Source organism: Nerophis ophidion, linkage group LG03, assembly GCF_033978795.1.
Source record: "Nerophis ophidion isolate RoL-2023_Sa linkage group LG03, RoL_Noph_v1.0, whole genome shotgun sequence".
NCBI classification, from domain to species: Eukaryota; Metazoa; Chordata; class Actinopteri; order Syngnathiformes; family Syngnathidae; genus Nerophis; species Nerophis ophidion.
In genome coordinates, this window is record NC_084613.1 from 33385458 (window position 1) to 33404903 (window position 19446).

The window sequence follows — 19446 nt, forward strand, 5'->3', positions numbered from 1 at the left end:
ATAAAGTGCAAATTAATTTTGCCTACGCCATGAGATGTGGGCGTGGCGTGGTGACAAACTTTGCTCTGATAGTTTTTTGCCACGTTTCCGACAAAATAAAGGGATCCTTCTTTAACGACCCCCTCCCAGGGACTTTAGCCCAATGAGTCACGGGTGAAATGATACTACACATATAGGCGATGATAAAATTCGAACATATTTTTCCTACACCATAAGATGTGGGCGAGACATGGCGCCAAACATTGCCCCGATGGTTTTAAGCCATTTTTCTGGCAAAAAAAAAAGGATCGTACTTTAACGACCTCATTTTCAGGACTTTGACCAAATGAGTCGCGGTTTAAATGACGGATACTACACATATAGGCGATGATAAAATGCAAATAAATTTTGCCTACGTCATAAGATGTATGCCGCCAAACTTTGCTTATAGTTTTTTGCCACGTTTCCGGCAAACAAAAGGGGTCCTACTTTAACGACCTCTTCCTAGGGACTTTGACCAAATGAGTCACAGGTAAAATGACAAATACTACACATATAGGTGATAATAAATTGCCAACAAAATTTTCCTATGCCATGAGATGTGGGCGTGGTATGGTGTCAAACTTTGCTCTGATGGTTTTTTGCCACGTTTCCGGCAAAAAAAGGGGTCCTTCTTTAACGAACTCCTCCTAGGGACTTTGACCAAATGAGTGATGGGTAAAATGAGAGATACTAATCATATAGGCGATGATAAAATGCTAATTAATTTTGCCTACGCCATGAGATGTGGGCGTGGCATGGTGCCAAACTTTGCTCTGATAGTTTTTTGCCACGTTTCCGACAAACTAAAGGGGTCCTTCTTTAACGACCCCCTCCCAGGGACTTTAGCCCAATGAGTCACGGGTGAAATGATACTACACATATAGGCGATGATAAAATTCGAACATATTTTTCCTACACCATAAGATGTGGGCGAGGCATAGCGCCAAACATTGCCCAGATGGTTTTAGCCATTTTTCTGGCAAAAAAAAAGGATCGTACTTTAACAACCTCATTTTCAGGACTTTGACCAAATGAGTCGCGGTTTAAATGACAGATACTACACATATAGGCGATGATAAAATCCAAATAAATTTTGCCTACGTCATGAGATGTGGGCGTGGCACGGCGCCAAACTTTGCTGAGTTTTTTGCCACGTTTCCGGAAAAAAAAGGGGTCCTTCTTTAAGTACCTCCTCCTAGGGACTTTGACCAAATGAGTCACGGGTAAAATGACAAATTCTACACATATAGGTGATGATAAGTTCCTAACAAATTGTTCCTATGCCATGAAATGTGGACGTGGCATGGCGCCAAACATTGCCCCGATGGTTTTTAGCCATTTTTCTGGCAAAAAAAAAAGGATCGTACTTTAACGACCTCATTTTCAGGACTTTGACCAAATGAGTCGCGGTTTAAATGACAGATACCACACATCTAGGCGATGATAAAATGCTAATAAATTTTGCCTAGGTCATAAGATGTATGCCGCCAAACTTTGCTTATAGTTTTTTGCCACGTTTCCGGCAAACAAAAGGGGTCCTACTTTAACGACCTCTTCCTAGGGAATTTGACCAAATGAGTCACAGGTAAAATGACAAATACTACACATATAGGTGATAATAAATTGCCAACAAATTTTTCCTATGCCATGAGATGTGGGCGTGGCATGGTGTCAAACTTTGCTCTGATGGTTTTTTGCCACGTTTCCGGCAAAAAAAGGGGTCCTTCTCTAACGAACTCCTCCTAGGGACTTTGACCAAATGAGTGATGGGTAAAATGAGAGATACTAATCATATAGGCGATGATAAAATGCTAATTAATTTTGCCCACGCCATGAGATGTGGGTGTGGCATGGTGCCAAACTTTGCTCTGATAGTTTTTTGCCACGTTTCCGGAAAAAAAAGGGGTCCTTCTTTAAGTACCTCCTCCTAGGGACTTTGACCAAATGAGTCACGGGTAAAATGACAAATTCTACACATATAGGTGATGATAAGTTCCTAACAAATTGTTCCTATGACCCTAGGCAAATAAATTTTGCCTAGGTCATAAGATGTATGGCGCCAAACTTTGCTTATAGTTTTTTGCCACGTTTCCGGCAAACAAAAGGGGTCCTACTTTAACGACCTCTTCCTAGGGACTTTGACCAAATGAGTCACAGGTAAAATGACAAATACTACACATATAGGTGATAATAAATTGCCAACAAATTTTTCCTATGCCATGAGATGTGGGCGTGGCATGGTGTCAAACTTTGCTCTGATGGTTTTTTGCAACGTTTCCGGCAAAAAAAGGGGTCCTTCTTTAACGAACTCCTCCTAGGGACCTTGACCAAATGAATGATGGGTAAAATGAGAGATACTAATCATATAGGCGATGATAAAATGCAAATTAATTTTGTCTACGCCATGAGATGTGGGCGCGGCCTGGTGCCAAACTTTGCTCTGATAGTTTTTTGCCACGTTTCCGACAAAATAAAGGGGTCCTTCTTTAACGACCCCCTCCCAGGGACTTTAGCCCAATGAGTCACGGGTGAAATGATACTACACATATAGGTGATGATAAAATTCGAACATATTTTTCCTACACCATCAGATGTGGGCGAGGCATGGCGCCAAACATTGCCCCGATGGTTTTTAGCTTTTTTTCTGGAAAAAAAAAAAGGATCGTACTTTATTGACCTCATTCTCAGGACTTTGACCAAATGAGTCGCGGTTTAAATGACAGATAATACACATATAAGCGATGATAAAGTCCAATTTATTTTGCCTACGCCATGAGATGTGGGCGTGGCATGGTGCCAAACTTTGCTCTGATAGTTTTTTGCCACGTTTACGGCAAAATAAAGGGGTCCTTCTTTAACGACCCTCTCCCAGGGACTTTGACCCAATGAGTCACGGGTGAAATGATACTACACATATAGGCGATGATGAAATTGAACATATTTTTCCTACACCATAAGATGTCGGCGAGGCATGGCGCCGAACATTGCCCCGATGGTTTTTAGCCTTTTTTCTGGCAAAAAAAGGGATCGTACTTTAACGACCTCATTTTCAGGACTTTGACCAAATGAGTCGCGGTTTAAATGACAGATACTAAACATATAGGCGATGATAAAATTCGAACTTTTTTTTCCTTCACCATAAGATGTGGGCGTGGCATTGCGCCAAACTTTGCTCTGATAGTTTTTTGCCACGTTTCCGGAAAAAAAAGGGGTCATTCTTTAACGACCTCCTCCTAGGGACTTTGAACAAATGAGTCACGGGTAAAATGACAAATACTCAACATATAGGTGATGATAAGTTGCCAACAAATTGTTCCTATGCCATGAGATGTGGGCGTAGCATGGCGCCAAACATTGCCCCGATGGTTTTTAGCCATTTTTCTGGCAAAAAAAAAAGGATCGTACTTTATTGACCTCATTTTCAGGACTTTGACCAAATGAGTCGCGGTTTAAATGACAGATACTACACATATAAGCGATGATAAATTGCAAAATAATTTTGCCTACATCATAAGATGTATGGCGCCAAACTTTGCTGAGAGTTTTTTGCCACGTTTCCGGCAAACAAAAGGGGTCCTACTTCAACGACCTCCTCTTAAGGACTTTGACCCAATGAGTCACAGGTAAAATAACAAATACTTCATATATAAGCGATGATAAATTGCCAACAAATTTTGCCTACGTCATACGATGTGGGCGCGGCATGGTGCCAAACTTTGCTCTGATAGTTTTTTGCCACGTATCCGGCAAAAAAAAGGGGTCCTACTTTAAAGACCTCCTCCTAAGGACTTTGACCAAATGAGTCACGGGTAAAATGACAAATACTACACATATAGGTGATGATAAATTGCCAACAAATTTTTCCTATGCCACGACATGTGGGCGTGGCATTGTGACAAACTTTGTTCTGATAGTTTTTTGCTGCGTTTCCGGGAAAAAAAAGGGGTCCTTCTTTAACAACCTCCTCTAGGGACTTGGACAAAATGAGTGATGGGTAAAATGATAGATACTAATCATATAGGCGATGATAAAATGCAAATTAATTTTGCCTACGCCATGAGATGTGGGCGTGGCATGGTGCCAAACTTTGCTCTGATAGTTTTTGGCCACGTTTCCGACCAAAAATAGGGGTCCTTCTTTAACGAACTCCTCCTAGGGACTTTGACCAAATGGGTGTTGGGTAAAATGATAGATACCACACATATAGGCGATAATAAAATGCAAATGAATGTTTCCAGCAACTTGAGGGTTGCAGGTTCGATTCCCGCTTCCGCCATCTTAGTTACTGCCGTTGTGTCCTTGGGCAAGACACTTTACCCACCTGCTCCCAGCGCCACCCACACTGGTTTAAATGTAACTTAGATATTGGGTTTCCCTATGTAAAGCACTTTGAGTCACTAGAGAAAAGTGCTATATAAATATAATTCACTTCAATTTTCTTCTATACACAGACATGTATCTGGGGATAGGTTGATTGGCAACACTTAATGGTCCCGAGTGTGTGAATAAGACTGTGAATGTTGTCTGTCTTTTTGTGTTGACCCTGCGATGAGGTGGCGACTTGTCCAGGGTGTACCCCCGCCTTCCACCTGAATGCAGCTGAGGTAGGCTCCAGCACCCCCCGCCACCCCGAAAGTGGCAGTTGACTCAGATGAATCCTGTGATGCAACGTGGCCGAGGACCCCGTTCACAAATATAATTGTAAGTTTTTTCAACAGTAATTAAACTTTCTATACACGTGCATATACAGCAGGAATGGGATTCATACCGCCCCATTCGCCACGGTTTACCTGATACATGAAACGTGACAAATTTGGGGCGTGCACTTTCCACTTTTGCTTCCAAGCAAGAGTAGAGTGTTGAATGTCTTAAAACGCGTTTTGTGGTATGTGTTTTTTCAGCTATTGTCTTTGTCTCTCGTTCTCACTCCGATTCTCCTCCAGTTCCAACTACCACTCCAACACCTCTCTCCTCCCGGCTGCTGCATTTTAAGGGAGCGACAGGTGACTAAATAACCAGGCCCAGGTGGGCCATCTACGCACCTGTCGCTAAGTTCGAAGCCAGTCCTGGCACACCCCGCTTCGCTGCAAGCACGCAGGCCAAGCCCCTCTCCACATGGTAATTCCAACTTTGACCACACCGTCAGTTGCTATGTAACGTGCCACTTTCCATAATTTTCAGTAGACTACTTTGCAAAAGGAGTCATGGGGCCATAAAAATCCCTTTCCTTCTGGAACAGATTGTGTAATTTGGTCTTCAGTTTTGTTATTGTACAATGCTTAAATACTTTTGTCACTTGTATGACAGTTAATAATATCATAAATATATCCATACAGATAGTAATATAATATCCACATGAATAGTAATATAATCATTTAAAAAACAAAAGCCTGTATACTTCAAGCTGTTACAAAGGAACAGATTTTTTCCATGCACCTTATATTCTACGAGAAAAACTGCTCGGAAAATCGGACCAGCTTCTGAGAAGGAAGCTTTGGTCAGCATACAGGGTGCACCAGGGACTCACTGATGTGCAAAGAGAATATTGAAGGTTCCTCAAATTCTAGAATTCTACTTCAACAACATCCCAAACTACTGTGAAGCTCCTCCTTTGGTGTTGAAATATACATTAACGCACCTACAAGTGACATGAAAGGAAAATTCCATCAATATTTGACTGGCTTTTGATCGGAATGGAAGTTCTTAGCAGGGAGCAGCAAAACAGCAGTCACAGTTTAAAGGGGCCCCATTAATGAAAAAAATAATTTTCTTTTTACCTTTTGGTAGCTGCTTTTGTGTTTTTTGAATCTGCATTAGTCCCGAAAATTTGAAATCAAACTGTGGCGGCATCGTGGAGATATTTATCAAACAATCTTGTCTTACTGCATACTTTCTCTAAACCAAAGAGGCCCAAAGTAGTCACTGCCTTCAATCGAAACGCAAACGTTAAAACTTTTTATTGCGTTTTGTAGTTTTAGGTTGGTACCATTTCATCCACGGAATCTTTAATTTCATACACATGTGCTTGTCAGTCCCTTAAAGGTATGTGCTAAATGTCCTGGTGATTGGACAATAAGAACAGAAGTGTTTGTTTGTAGTGTGTGAGAAATTTATATATATATATATATATATATATATATACAGCCATCCATTTTCTGTCGCTTATTCCCTTTTGGGGTCGCGGGGGGCGCTGGTGCCTATCTCAGCTACAATCTGGCTGAAGATTGGGTACACCCTGGACAAGTCACCACCTCATCGCAGGGCCAACACAGATAGACAGACAACATTCACACTCACATTCACACAGTAGGGCCAATTTAGTGTTGCCAATCAACCTATCCCCAGGTGTATGTCTTTGGAAGTGGGAGGAAGCCGGAGTACCCGGAGGGAACCCACACATTCACGGGGAGAACATGCAAACTCCACACAGAAAGATCCCCAGCCCGGGATTGAACCCACAACTACTCAGGACCTTCGTATTGTGAGGCAGACGCACTAACCCCTCTGCCACAGTGAAGCCATATATATATATATATACTGTATATATGTATACTGTATATATATATATATATATATATATATATGTCTTGATTGGATTATCCAGAGAATAGTGCTCGATACCGTGGTAGAGCGCAATATGTAGGTGTGGGAAAAATCACAAGACTACTTCATCTCTACAGAACTGTTTCATGAGGGGTTCCCTCAATCATCAGGAGATTTTTCTCCACTGTTTCCAATCATCAGGAGATTTTTCTCCTGATGATTGAGGGAACCCCTCATGAAACAGTTCTGTAGAGATGAAGTAGTCTTGTGATTTTTCCCACACCGACATATATATATCAATATATATGTATATATATATTTGAACACCCTGCTATTTTGCAAGTTCTCCGACTTAGAAATCATGGAGGGTCTGAAATTTTCACGGTAGGTGCATGTCCACTGTATGATAACCTAAAAAGAAAAATACAGAAATCACAATCTATGATTTTTTAACAATTTATTCGTGTGATACAGCTGAAAATAAGTATTTGAACACCTGTCTATCAGTTAGAATTCTGACCCTCAAAAACATCTTAGTCCGCCTCTAAAAGTCTTCCTCCACGCCACTGTATTATTCTGAATCAGATGCACCTGTGTGAGGTCGTTAGCTGCATAAAGACACCTGTCCACCCCATACAATCAGTAAGACCCGAACATTTAGCATGGCTAAGAGCAAAGAGCTGTCCAAAGACCCCAGAGACAAAATTGTACAACTCCACAAGGATGGAAAGGGCTACGGAGAAATTGCCAAGCAGCTTGGTTTAAAAAGTTTCACTGTTGGAGCAATCATTAGAAAATGGAAGAAGCTAAACATGACGGTCAATCTCAATCGGAGTGGAGCCCCAAGCAAGATATCACCTCGTGTGGTCTCAATGATGCTAAGAAAGGTGAGGAATCAGCCCAGGACTACACGGCAGGACTTGGTCAATGACCTGAAAAGAGCTGGGACCACTGTTTCCATGGTGACTGTTGGTAATACACGAAAACGTCATGGTTTGAAATCATGCATGGCACGGAAGGTTCCCCTGCTTAAACCAGCACATGTTAAGGCCCGTCTTAAGTTTGCCAATGACCATTTGGATGATCCAGAAGAGTCATGGGAGAAAGTTTTGTGGACAGATGAGACCAAAATAGACCTTTTGGTCATAATTCCACTACGCGTGTTTGGAGGAAGAAAAATTATGCGTACCTTCCCAAGAACACCATCCCTACTGTGAAGCATGGGGGTGGTAGCATCATGCTTTGGGGGTGTTTTTCTGCTTATGGGACAGGACGACTGTACTGTATTAAGGAGAGGATGACTGCAGCCATGTATTGTGGGGGGTCACCCACATCTGCAGTCCTCTCCAAGGTTTTTCATAGTCATTCACTGGGTTGTGAGTTTTTCCTTGCCCTTATGTGGGCTCTGAACCGAGGATGTCGTTGTGGCGTGTGAAGACCTTTGAGACACTTGTGATTTAGGGCTATATAAATAAACATTGATTGATTGATTGAATGATATATATACACACATATACATATATATAAATATATATATATATGTCTATCTGTGTTGGCCCTGCGATGAGGTGGCGACTTGTCCAGGGTGTACCCTGCCTTCCGCCCGATTGTAGCTGAGATAGGCGCCAGCGCCCCCCGCGACCCCGAAAGGGAATAAGCGGTAGAAAATGGATGGATGGATATATATATGTATACTTATGTATATACATACATACATGCATATATACATATACTCATATATATGTATACACATACATGTAGATATATACATACATACAGAGATATATATGTATATATACACGCATACATAAATATACATATACATACATATATATATATATATATACATACATTACACATATATATATATACATATATATATACACATACATATATATATACACATACATACAAACCCCGTTTCCATATGAGTTGGGAAATTGTGTTAGATGTAAATATAAATGGAATACAATGATTTGAAAATCCTTTTCAACCCATATTCAGTTGAATGCACTACAAAGACAATATATTTGATGTTTAAACTCATAAACTTTATTTTTTGGGGGAAATAATAATTAACTTAGAATGTCATGGCTGCAACACATGTCAAAGTAGTTGGGAAAGGGCATGTTCACCACTGTTACATCATCTTTGGGAACTGAGGAAACTAATTGTTGAAGCTTTAAAAGTGGAATTCTTCATATTCTTGTTTTATGTCGTTCAACAGACCGGGGTCTCCGTTGTCGTATTTTACGCTTCATAATGCGCCACACATTTTCGATGGGAGACAGGTCTGGACTGCAGGCGGGCCAGGAAAGTACCCGCACTCTTTTTTTACGAAGCCACGCTGTTGTAACACTCGTCTTGCTGAAATAAGCAGGGGTGTCAATGATAACGTTGCTTGGATGACAACATATGTTGCTCCAAAACCTGTATGGACCTTTCAGCATTAATGGTGCCTTCACAGATGTGGAAGTTACCCATGCTTTGGGAACTAATACACCCCCATATCATCACAGATGCTGGCTTTTGAACTTTGCGCCTATAACAATCCAAATGGTTATTTTCGTCTTTGTTCTGGAGGACACCGCGTCCTGTTTCCAAATATAATTTGAAATATGGGCTCGTCAGACCACAGAACACCTTTCAACTTTGCATCAGTCCATCTTAGGTGAGCTCGGGCCCAGCCAAGCCGGCGGCGTTTCAGGATATTGTTGATTAATGTGTTTGGCTTTGCATAGTAGAGTTTTAACTTGCACTTACAGATGTAGCGACTAACTGTAGTTACTGACAGTGGTCTTATGAAGTGTTCCTGAACCAATGTGGTAATATCCTTTACACACTGATGCCGTTTTTTTATGCAGTACTGCCTGAGGGATCAAAAGTCTGTAATATCATCGCTTACCTGCAGTGATTTATCCAGATTCTCTGAACTTATTGATGATTTTACGGACATTAGATGGTAAACTCCCTAAATTCCTTGCAATAGCTCGTTGAGGAATGTTGTTCTAAAACTGTTTGACAATTTGCTTACAAAGTGGTGACCCTCACCCCATCCTTGTTTGTGAATTACTTAGCATTTCATGGAAGCTGCCTTTATACCCAATCATGACAACCAACTGTTTCCAATTAGCCTGCACACCTGTGGGATGATCCATGTAAGTGTTTGATGAGCATTCCTCAACTTTATCAGTATTCATTGCCACCTTTCCCAACTTCTTTGTCACCTGTTGCTGGCATCAAATTCTAAAGTTAATGATTATTTGCAAAAAAAAAAAAGTTTATCAGTTTGAACATCAAAAATGTTGTCTTTGTAGCATATTCAATTGAATATGGGTTGAAAATTATTTGCAAATCATTGTATTCTGTTTATATTTACATCTAAAACAATTTCCCAACTCATACGGAAACGGGGTTTGTACATACATACATACATACATACATAGTTTTGCCACATTTTCACCCTTTTGTATGTGGTGCTGCAGGAGTAGAAGAGTTACACAAGACTGAAAATGTCTCCATTACACAAAGAAACTCATGTTTTTCGATTAAAATTCCATCTTCTTTCTAGTGCAGAATAACATTGAGCATTTGCCAGACTTCCAAGGCCTTGGATGAAGCTCGGGGATTAAAAAAATTGCATTACATTTCCTAGAAATGTCTTTAATTGTATTAAAAAATATATATAAATATGTTAAAAAAAAAAAAAAGCTTCCGCAAGCACGTCGCGTTTTCTCCGAGGGTTTGGGAGTGCGGTGTGGGTTGGGGGGAGTTTATTGTGGGTCGCCTTGGAAATGCGACGCAAGACTGACAATAATTGTTGCTGCGACTTCAGTGGGATGCGGCTCTAATTTGTTTTAGCGGCCCAGTCTAGGGGGGGATGCAGAAATATAAAGCGGAGGTCCTATTGTTTGGGAAGTACCCAATGACAACGCAGGAATACTCTACGGGATCCAATGAGAAGCTAATAAGGGTTAAATGAGAGGAGAACAATGACAAAGTCATCCCCATGATGAGAACATTAGATTTCTCCCTCGCTAATGAGGACATAATTTTCACTCCCAGAATACACTTAGTGTCGGGGACCGGTGCAACATAGTGCTTACTCACACAACACGCCGTTACCTGGAAAACCACAATGAGAATGTCAGGATCACTGCCAAAACTCATTCCAGGTAACGAGAGGAGGACATCTCCTTCTGCGAGGAAGGACGCGATGATGGAAGAGCGCTTTTTGAGGGAATTGAGGGAGGACCAAAATCAACCACCTAAGGCTGGAGAGTCATTATTATATCCGTGTGTGTGTCTGTTCTGGCAATGCTTACTTAATGGGGACATCGCTCTGTTTACACAGTCACCTTTAGGGGACCTTTGGCAGTATGTGGACAAAAAAAGAGGTCCCCTAAAGGGAACCTTTTCAAATTATAGTCAGATCCATTCTAAAGATGCCTAAGTGATTTTTAAGCTTTGGCCCAAAAAACATGTTTACTGGTTATGTTTGAGTGGGAGACATTTGCACAGCAGCCCCCTCATCGGGCTGTAGCTGGTACTGCACTCGCTGGTCTGCTCATACTTTTTCCATGTATAGTTAATCACTTCCACATGGTCCCCATAACAAAGGTAGATTGTCTGCAGGAGATGTCGGCTAATGGGATACACAAATAAGCTGATAAAACCAAAAGGTAAGCACATCTTTCTTATAAATGGATGTTATTGACTGTCATTTGTACAAGAACAATTTATTCATAACCAAGTTCAGCCAAAAAGTTTTATCGTTGTTTTCACAAAAAGCCTATACTAATTGTATTGTCATCTAAACTTATAGATTTTACTACAAAGAGTTAAGGATATATTTTTTTGAGGGCAACTCAGAGAACCTTTAAGAACAGATGCATTTAATTAAAAACATCAGCCTTGCTCCTAAAAACCTTTTGAATCACTTTGTGTTACATTTGTTTTTCATTTGGACTGGTTTATAGTCAAAGTAGCCCTAATTTAAAGCTGATTGGTTGTCTTTAAGGACTTCTAAGAAGTTATATGTCTACTTATGATGGACATCGGAGATTTAGGATATTTCCAAAACCTCACATTGATTTTGTTTCACACATATTGGATGAAAGACAGATGTCCTGACAGCACAACAGTAGACCACATGGACTTGGACATAAACAGCATAACAACTGATATCACTGGAACAGAGGAACCCTGCTCAAGTCAGGAAACAATTGACACGGTAGTTGTTTGTGCTCCCCTCAAAAAACATGGAAATAGAGTTTACAACAAACAACATTATTGCTTGTATTGCAGTAAGCCTCATGGCAAGATGGCAAGGCATCTAGAAAGTGCACACAAAAAGACATTGGAAGTAGCTCTTAGCTTTCCAAAGAGTTCCATGGAGAGAAGGAAACAGCTAGACTATAGTTGTAAGAAAGGGAACTATGCTGCTATTATGGAGTCAGGAAAGGGTGAACTGGTCCCATTCAAACGACCACCTAAAGAAGCTAAAGGAAATCATTGTATGCACTGTGCATATAGCCAAGGACTGTTTACCAGAAATGTACTGTGGAGACACATGCAAAGTTGTCGCCTCAAACCTGCATCAGTCACCCGAAAACCTGGAAAGAACCGTGTCCAGTCTATGTGCACATTTACTGGGCCTGTGCCTTCAAGTGTATCCAAACAACTGTGGGCAGTAATAAGTGCCATGATTCCTGATCCAATCACAGAAATAATAAAAGATGACCATGTCATCACAGAAGTTGGCCAGCACCTGTTGAACAAAAGTGGTATGTCAGCAAAAAAATCAACAATGTGTCAGAGAGAAGATGCGGGAATTAGTAAGACTGATTCATACTGCCAGGGGAGTAACTACCTGGAAAAAAATAGAGGATTTAGTGAATCCTAAGAACTACTTGGAGATGGTCAAAGCTGTCAAATGTCCTTTTGGCTTTGATAGTGACACTAACAAATTCTGGATTCCATAACTGGCAAATAAACTTGGGAATTCCCTGGTCAAAGTCAGCAAACTCTTGAAAGAACAAGGTTTGATAATGATTAATGAAGAGCTGGTAAGGAATGCCACTCAGTTTCAAGAAGTCCACCGTGAAAAGTGGAACGAGTTGATCTCTGCAACAGCCCTGAGGAATATAGCCGAAGAAAAGTGGAATGTACCACAACTTATGCCCTTCACTGAGGATGTTCAAAAAATGCATCAGTTTCTCAGTCAAATGCATGATGAGTGCAGCAGTGCGCTATCTGAAAATTCTTCCACAAAGGCCTGGTCAGACCTGACAAAAGTATGTTTGACACAGATCATTCCTTTAACAGACAAAGACAAGGAGAGGTAGCAGCCATGCCCTTGTTGGCTTTTTTGACAAGAGACACAACTTATCCTCATGAAGATGTAGACTGGGCACTCTGAAGTGCAAAAAAACTCTGCTGACATTTGTCAAGGATTGTCATCAGGGGAAAACGAGGCAGGCCTGTTCCTATTCTCTTGACTCCAAAAATGGTGTGTGTATTAGAATTTCTTGTTAAGTACAGAGAAACTTGTGGGGTTCTCAAAGACAACAGATACCTGTTTGCAAGACCCACAGCGTAAACGCATTTCCGTGGTTCAGACTGCATACGAGACTATGCAAAAGCATGTAATGCAAAGTGTCCTGTGTCACTTACATCCACGGAACTACGAAAATATGCTGCCAACCTTTCAACTGTGCTAAATATGACAGACACAGAGATGGACAAGCTGGCCAACTTTCTTGGCCATGATATTAGAATCCATCGCAAGTTAGACTCCCTAAAATACACTTCAGCTGGCAAAAATCAGCAAAATTTTGATGGCACTCGAGCAAGGTCGATTAGCAGAGTTCCATGGCAAGAACTTAGATGAAATCACAATTGGTCCAAATGGTATGTTGTCATCTTTGTTGTTTCTTTTGTCTATAATATTTTTCCATCCTTTTGTTTGGTTTGAACTCAATTATAAGCTTAACATGGTATGTCTCCCACAGAAATTGTTGTGGAAACTGAAGAGGAAGATCTTACCAGACAGGACGAAAACTGTTCATTTCTTGATAATGGTATGTAATGTCAATACTCATTTTTGTGGTTTATTACATGTATTGGACAGTATTCAGTGGTTTAAATGACAATATATGTCTTAATATTATGTTATTTAGAATAGTTTCTGAAGTTCCATTTGGTTAGCACTGTAGAAGTGCATGTGGCCTATGGTAAGCATGACACTGAATGTTTATTACATTGAACCAACAGAAGAGGGGGTCTTTACAACCGCTGAGGAGGAAGCAATCCCACCCCCAAGAGACTGAAACGACTTTCAAAAGAAGAGGAGGTATCCTTAGGAGATCGTGCAAAGGTAAACTGTATTCATAAACTGTTTTTTTAGTCAAGTTTTATCAGTCTTTGTTTTCTCACAAATAATGCAAATGCATATATATGCATTGTTCTCTGTGGGTTACAGACATTAAAGGAAACAAATGTATAACTTAATTTTCTTTTAATTCTTCTATTTCCATATACATATTTTGTATGGTCACTTGCAGGTAAAGCTGCACAGAAAAGAAAAACCTGGGAAGAGAAAGAGGGGAAGGCTGTCGAGAAGCACATGAAGCGATTCATCCCTTCTGATATTTTATCAGCAAAGAGTGACTGTTTAAAATGTTTGAGGGCTGAACCGGAAGCTCTCCAAAAACGGGAATGGCAAGCATTTAAGTTATATGTGTACAACCTCATTAAGGCCTACAAAAGGAGATTGCAGGTAAAATAGTAGAATACGAGATAGTAGACTGGTTAAGTAGAACAGTTTTTATGTTCTTTATGTTCAATGTTGTTAAAAATAAAAAGTAAAAATAAAAGTTGAAATAAGTTTGTATTGTATGTTTGTGGTTTAAGGTAAAATAAGATAATCCTTTATTGATCCCACAACAGGGAAATTTGTGTTACTTTGGTTACGTTTTTTTTTAAATATTGGAAAAAGAAAATACACTTTCTTGAAAAGTGAAACATGTGTTATCCTGGCATTAATAGTACTGTGATTCTGTATGGTATCCATCCTTAGTTAAAACTAATATATTTTTCCCTTGTCCCCACAAGTGATGATCAAAAACTTGGTGATAACATGTGTGTGTGTTTCGCTCTCTCCATGGACCGCCACCTTGCCGTGGTGGAGAGCCTTGCGTGTTCCAATGAACCTAAGAGCGATGCCGTCGGGAGCGGCGGTAAGGTCGATGGTGAGGTTCCAGACAAAGTGCGGTCCAAATACCTCGACGGTTGGAAGTGGCGGAGGATGACACTGCATGTCACAACGGCACTGAAGGCGGATGAAGGCTGCAATAGTCGTCATGGATCCATGCCACTGGATCAAAGCCCCTCTCTGCCAAGGACCGTGTGTTGGCTGCAGGCACATCATTCTCCCCACGCGTCCTCCCGAATGGGAATCCATGCATTTTACATCCCGGATACTTTAAAGTCCTTTGGCGACCGGGAAGTGGTAACGGGGGCAGGACAGTGAAGTCTGGCAGTCCCTAGCCACAACCTGGCACAAAGGCGGTGGGTGTTAGATTCAGTCGTTAAAGTCATGGACTGAGGCAGAAGAGCTTCTCGGCAGCTGCACCCATGACTGAGCAGCCCTATTCAGGATCCACTCTGCTCACCACAGTAGGGGAGGGGGTTAGAAAAGGTACCCTAAAAATAGCCTGCCTCGCAACATCCTGTCTGGAATACCGCATCCAGAGGGATCACCACCACACGTTCAGAAACTAAGAAAACACAAATTACACATTGGAGCCTGGAACGTGCGAACCCTCACGGACAACCAAGCCAGCGATAGACCTGTAAGGCGAACAGCCATCATATCCAGACAGCTAAGGAAGTTCCAGATCGAAATCGCAGCACTCTCCGAGACCCGGCTGGCCAACGAAGGGCAGCTGAAGGAAGAAAAAGGCGGATATATTTTATTTTGGAAAGGAAAGCCAGCAAATGAGCCACGAATCCACGGTGTGGGTTTTGCTATTAAGAACTGCCTCATCAACCACCTCCATGAATTCCCTGTGGGCATCAACGAGCGCCTAATGACCTTACGCCTTATGACCTTGCGCCTTATGCTTGCTAGCAGTCATATGGCCAAGGTCGTTAGTGCCTATGCACTAACCCTTGATGCACAGGATGAAGTTAAGGAGGCCTTTTATGCTGACCTGGACAAAGTTTTATCTGAAGTCCCCAAGGAGGACAAGTTAATCTTGCTCGGAGACTTCAACGCCAGAGTGGGACGAAACCACCACCTATGGAGGGGTACGCTGGGCAGAGAAGGGGTTGGAAATACAAACTCTAATGGCACACTACTGCTAACTAAGTGCTCGGAGCACAACCTGGTCATCACCAACACACTTTTCCGTCAGAAACCCAAGTTCAAAACATCGTAGATGCACCCTCGCTCCAAACTGTGGCATCTCATTGACTACAACATTGTCCGCTCTAAAGACCGTCGCGACGTCCTAAACACCAGAGCAATGACCAGTGCAAACGACTGCTGGACCGACCACCGCCTCATTCGCTCCATCATGTCCATCCGCTTAATGCGAAAAAGACGGATGCAGAAAAGACAGTGCTGGCCAAGAATTAACATCGAGGTGTTGAGTGACACCACCTACCAACAACAGCTGCAGGAGCCCTTTAGCGCAGCGTTGCCCAAACAGTACCCAGAGGATACGGAAACACACTGGAGCACACTTTCGACTGTCATAATGAAATTCTGCAAAAATATCCTTGGTCTCAAAAAGCGGAGACATCAAGACTGGTTTGATGAGACCGACACTGAGATCCAGCAACTAATTGACAACAAGCGGCAAGCTTTCATCACTTGGCAAAATGACATCCACTGCAAAGTGAAAAAAGTAGCCCACACCAAAGCAAAGGCAGCTGTCCAAACACAGGTTAGGAAACTGAAGAACCAGTGGTGGACAAAGAAGGCTCTGGAGATCGAGCAGCTTGCTGACTCTGGAGACACGAGAGGCTTCTTCGATGCCACAAGAGCGGTGTATGGTCCCAGCCACCGCTGCCTAACCCCCCTTCGCTCAAAGGATGGTCTGCTGCTGCTGAAGGACAAGTACGCAATTTCAAACAGGTGGAAAGAACACTATGAAAACCTCTTAAACAGGGACACTATACCTGAGATGGAGGCTCTTGACCAACTTCCACAACAACCCACAGATGAAAGCATGGGAGAACCACCTACCTTGGATGAGCTGCAGGACGCCATTGGGAAGATGAGGAACAACAAGACTGCTGGGCCCGACGGCATTCCAACAGAGGTCCTGAAGAAAAGCAGGCCCGATCTTACCAAGCACATCCATGCCCTGCTTCTCAAAATATGGGAAGAAGAGGAAATCCCAGCACAGCTCAGAGATGCCCTAATTGTCTCCATATTTAAGAAAGGAAACAAGGCAGACTGCGGGAATTACTGTGGCATCTCTCTCCTGTCCACCATAGGGAAAGCCCTCGCTCGGGTTTTGGCCAAGAGACTCACCCCCCTGCCAGAAAGCATGCTTCCTGAGTCTCAGAGTGGATTTCGCCCAAGCAGAGGCACCACAGACATGATTTTCATCGCACGAGAATTGCAAGAAAAATGCCGGGAACAAAACCAATCACTATACATGGCCTTCATAGACCTCACCAAAGCCTTTGACTCGGTTAACCGTCAGGCCCTTTGGCTGGTTCTGTCCAAGATTGGCTGCCCAAACAAATACATCCGGGTACTGAGACTACTGCATGATAACATCTCAGCCACAGTGCTCAGTGACAGTGGAGATGAAACGGAACCCTTTAGAGTAGACACAGGTGTAAAACAGGGATGTGTCATTGCTTCAACACTATTCTCCATTTTTGTTGCTGCTATCCTCCATCTCACAAACATACATCTGCCCCAGGGAACCGACGGTCAACTCCTCAACATCAACCGTTTCAGGCCTAAAGGTCAAACCACCACCATATCCATCATGGAGCTGCAGTATGCAGACGATAATGCCCTCGTAGCCCTCTCAGAAGAGGACCTACGGTGCACTCTGTCTGCTTTTGCGAATGCATACAAACAGTTTGGTCTTGCCATCAATATAAAGAATACTCAAATCCTCCACCAACCACAACCAAACAGTAGTGCACCTGTCCTGCCCCCAAACCTCTCAATTGACAAAATCCGACTGGAAAATGTGGACCACTTCCCATATCTCGGTAGCCTCCTGTCATCTAAAGCTGTCATTGACGATGAAATTCACCACCGCCTCAGCTGTGCCAGCGGGGCCTTCTCAAGGCTGAGGAAGCGAGTCTTCGAGAACCGTGACCTCCAAGCAAAGACCAAAATCCTGATCTACAAAGGAGTCGTGCTCCCCACCCTTCTGTATGGTTCAGAAGCCTGGACCACCTACAGCAGGGACTTAAAGGCACTCGAGACCTACCATCATAGATGTCTCAGAAAAATCCTCATGATCAGCTGGGAGGACCGACGCACCAACACCAGCGTCCTGGAGGAGGCTGGCTTGCCCACCATCACTGCCACGATTGTCCAAAACCAACTCAGATGGACTGGCCATGTAGACCGCGTGCCTGACTCTCGCCTCCCAAAAAAAGTCCTTTATTCCCAGCTTGATAAAGGGAAACGGGCCACGGGAGGTCAAAAGAAGAGATTTAAGGATAACATCAAAGCAAACCTGACAAAGTGTCGCATAGACCTTAAGTCTTGGGAAGTCAAGGCAACAGACAGGAGGATGTGGAGAAACCTTGTCCGTGAGGGTGCCACGCAATATAATGACAACCTCCGTCATGCTGCACAAGACAAGCTCAGACTAAGAAAGGAGAGAGCATCCACCAAACAGCCCCAACCCAAACCCACCACCACTACATTCCCTTGTCCACATTGTCCCAGAATAATCGAGTCCAGAATCGGCGTCCACATCCACCTGAAGACCAACAAGGACCAGGAAAGAGGACAGTCATACTCGACCACGAGTGACCGCCAATGACGATGATGAAGAGGGATGTGTGTGTGTGTGTGTTTGTGTGTGTGTGTGTAGAAGGCGGTGTGCTTCAGTGAGAACAAAGAGTTCTAAAGTGGCTGCCGACTTGCATAGCATCAAGTTAATTCCAGCGGACGTTTTGGAAACATTAAACTCAAATTCAAGCCCAAATTACAAACACTAATAAAGCTGCAAGCCAGTGTTGTACGTGCCCTCGCCCCCCCTGTTGTACCGCGGGGTTCATGCAAGTCGGCCGGCCCGCTTGATGCTTGCGACGGCGTCCGTTCCTACCACGCAAAAATTCAGGGACATTTTTCGTCATTCTTGACACGTCTGCAAAACATGACTTTTCGTGCATACTAAGGGCCTCAAAAAGGCGTCTAAACATATAGAAGAAAAAACAATTCCCGCGGTGCTCGAACAAAATAAAATAAAGTCACTTCAGACTGTTATCATCATTTGTAGCAAATAAGATTTAGATCAGAACTCGTCAGACCAGGTTCTAACGATTCGTGTGTTGTGGCGAATCATCAGATCAAATTTTGCCGCCATGCCACGCCCACATCCTGTCAATTGAAAAACTTTTTTTTGCAATTTATCATCTCCCTTCAGTTTAGTGTCCGCCTCTGATCACCCTAACTGCAGAAATAACAGATTGTTAGTGGCGTGGAGCAGTTTACGCTGCTAGGCTCCGCCCACTACAAGAAGGTATGAACAGGTACTGACCCAACGAGCACTTCAGTGTGTCATCATAAACATTTCTACTAAATAGGATCAGGATCTGAATTTGTGGAGCCGAGTCATTACACGTTTCCTGTTTTGTGGCGAATAATCGGAGCAATATTTGGCGCCA

General features: G+C 42.6%; 1 protein-coding gene and 1 long non-coding RNA gene across 6 annotated transcripts in view; one reads left to right on the top strand and one right to left on the bottom strand.

Annotated features, from left to right (window-relative positions):
• slc4a11 (solute carrier family 4 member 11) overlaps positions 1-19446 on the bottom strand; it is a 303990-nt gene that overhangs the window by 96232 nt on the left and 188312 nt on the right. The gene's annotated exons all lie outside the window — the stretch shown is intronic.
• On the top strand, positions 11003-14421 carry LOC133548746 (uncharacterized). Its single transcript, XR_009805933.1, has 4 exons — positions 11003-11246; positions 13578-13646; positions 13840-13942; positions 14130-14421. It is a non-coding gene; the product is annotated as an uncharacterized LOC133548746 (long non-coding RNA).